This window comes from Octodon degus, unplaced genomic scaffold (genome assembly GCF_000260255.1).
Source record: "Octodon degus isolate 3935 unplaced genomic scaffold, OctDeg1.0 scaffold00035, whole genome shotgun sequence".
Lineage (NCBI taxonomy): Eukaryota > Metazoa > Chordata > Mammalia > Rodentia > Octodontidae > Octodon > Octodon degus.
The window spans coordinates 12,815,357-12,818,256 of NW_004524611.1; the positions used below are offsets into that span (position 1 = coordinate 12,815,357).

The window sequence follows — 2,900 nt, forward strand, 5'->3', positions numbered from 1 at the left end:
CGCGGGGCGCGGGCGCGAGCGGCGCGCGGGGAGGCTCTTTGTTCTGTAATCCCAGTAAGATTGCCAGCCATTCGCCCCGGCCCTAATCCCAGCCCCGCGCAACACCACCCTCCATTGGCTGCCATTTACATACGGGATTAGCCCGCCCGCCCCAAGCCCCAAGCCCCAAACCCCGGCCCGGGCACCGCGCGTCCCCGGCCCTGCTTGTGAGACGGCGCCCCAGGCCTCCCGGGCGCCAGATTAAGCGCGCTCCCCCCCAAACCTGGGGCGCAGTGGGATGGGGGGAGGGCCAAGGTCACCCGGGGAAGGATCCCAGGGCGGGAGACCCTGGAGAGGCCCTGGTCTGCTCCACTGGGCACCCACTCGTGCCGGGCCTGAGTTGCTCCGCGTCGCTCTCGGGCTTTGTCTCCCGGGACGAGGCATGCCCAAGGTCGTAGCAGAGGCCTGTATTTTGTGCCCAGCTCTCCTTCTGATCCCCACGCACGCTTTTACAGCCCGCATCCCATACCAGCGACTGGGGGGCGCACGGTGTGGGAGCGCTTGCGGCCCCTCCTGTCCCAAGCCCTACATCCTAATCACACGAAGGCTGCTTCTCCCCAGAAGGGCCGAGTCTGGGGCTGGGCCTGGGCTCGGCGTGGGGTGGAGGACACATTCCAACAGACCCCTGCCCCAGGGGGCGTGGGGCCCAAAGAATGTGATCAGGGGACCCAGCTCGGCCCACGGGTCTCCGCGCAGCCTCGCGGAGAGGAGCACCCGGATCTCTCCTTTCCTTTCAGCAGCCCGGCAAGGGTGGGGGGCAGAGGGCAGGATCAGGGACACGACCACTCAGAGGCCCCGTCTGTGTAGCCTCTCAAGCCACAGCACTCCTGCTTGGAGCTAGGCTGGTTTGGCCTAAAGGCTGAGACGAATCGCAAGGGGCTGGAGCCTGGCTGTGAGTTGGAATCCGGGTCTTCCCCTTCCCACAGTGTGAAGTTGGAAACCCAGTTCCCCTCTGAGCTTCCCTTCTGCCTTCCCGCAGCATCTGTCATTGTGACCTCCATGGTGGATAAAGTTGGCATCTGTTGGTTGCCGGGCATCTGCCAGCCAGGCATGGTGGCGCACACCTGTAATGCCAGTGCTCCCGCAGGCAGAGGCAGGAAGATCTGCAAACGAGCCCAGACAGGGCATTTTAGCCACTCAGTAAACCTTATCTCAAAATTAAAATTTAAAGAGGGGCTGGGGGGGGGGCAGAGAGATGGCTCGGTAGAATAAGCGCTTCCCTGGCAAGCGCAAGGGCCTGAGTTCAATCCCCGGTTCCGCCAATAAATAAATAAATAAATATTAAAATAAAAAATAAAATAAAGAGGGGCTGGGGAAAAATAAATAAAAGGGACGGGGGATGCAGCTCAATGCGAAGCCCTGAGTTCACTCCCCAGTGCTCTAAAGTATACAAAGTAAATTTTAAAATCTCGACCTCATGCCTCGCTGGTAGGCCTGGTACTCCGGATTCCTAGTTCAGACACACTCGGTCTGTTCAGCCGCTGCTTGAGGGTCTCTGGAGTCCTCCTGCCCCTGATTATGGTGTCCTGTTCCATTTGTACTGGACAGGAGGAGCCGACCCAAGGCACGCCTGCGTGAGCCCCTCTGGAGGAAGCCGGTCCCTAAAAGAGCTGGCTGGCCCGCTGGGGTGCAGGCAGAGCCTGTGCCACCCCAAGTCCTCAGGCCTGGAGGCGCGGAGGCCTGCGCAGGCGGCTGCTCCAGGGTGTGTGCTCAGCGCTGCCCTCTACAGGCAGAATCTGGCACGGCGCGCCGGGTGGGGGAGGGATGCCGCCGGCCTCTGAGTTAATCTTGCTTCCCAGAAGCGCCAACCAGCCAGCCGCGCCCCCGCCTCGCCCAGGAAGCAGTTGGTACAACTGAAGTTTGGGCCCGGCCGGGAGCGGTGGTACACACCTGTAATCCCAGCCCAATGCGAAGCTGAAGCAGGAGGATTGTAAATTCAGGCCAGCTTGGGCAATCTAGTGATTTACCAAGACGGTCTCAAAATAAAAGATTTTTGACCTAGGAATATAGCTCAATCCTGGGTTCAATCCTCAGCATTTCAAATAATAACAATTATTAATACATTTTATTTAAACTGCTACCTCCAAAACTTTATCATTTCAACATAAAATCGAGATGTTTCACATTCTTTTTCTTGTGCTAAGAAGTCCAGGGTTTTTTTTGTTTTGTTTTTGAGACAGGGTTTTGTTATGTAATTCAGGCTTGCCTTGAACTCCCCATGTAGCCCAAGCTGGCCTAGAACCCATGATCCTCCTGCCTCAGTCTCCTGACTGCTGGGATTGCAGGTTTGTGCTACCGCACCTGGTTCCAGGATTTATTTGACTTGTACAGCATAGCTCCATTTAGAAATTTTTTGTTTATTTTTTGCAGTATCTGGAATAGAACATAGGTTCTTTGCAATGGGCTACACCTCCAACCCTTTTTTATTTTTATGTGCAGGGAGGGTCTCCCTAGGTTTCCCTGGCTGATTCAAACTTGTTATTCTCTTGCCTGGGCCTCCCAGAGTGCTGGAATTGTGGGCACACACCTCCATGCCCAGCTTATGGACTCTCTCTCTCTCTCTCTCTCTCTCTCTCTCTCTCTCTGGTCCTGGGGATCCAACTCAGGACCTTGAGCTTGCCACTCAGGCACTTTTGCCTCCCGTTTATGGATTTTTAAAGCCACAAGTCCTTTTTCCTCTTGTGAATTGGTGTAGAAGTTCAACTCAGGCAGGAGAAGAACCTGGGCTTCCTCTGTAGAAGCAGGAAAGCTCGGAGCTGGCTGCTTTATGCCCTTCCTCCCCACCCCGCGAGAGGCCTCTTAGGCCCCCACCTACACTGAAAATAGTAATAATAATGATCCTACCATCCATTCAGTGCTTG

The 2,900-nt window shown here is 56.1% G+C and overlaps 1 protein-coding gene across 1 annotated transcript in view; it reads right to left on the minus strand.

Moving 5' to 3' along the window:
• The window catches only part of Gtf2ird1 (GTF2I repeat domain containing 1), a 74,281-nt gene extending 73,899 nt beyond the window's left edge, over positions 1 to 382 (minus strand). Inside the window, exon 1 of the mRNA XM_023714521.1 lies at positions 364 to 382. The gene's annotated coding sequence lies outside the window, so the exon portion shown is untranslated. The remainder of the gene's footprint in view (positions 1 to 363) is intronic.
• Positions 383 to 2,900: the final 2,518 nt, after the last annotated feature.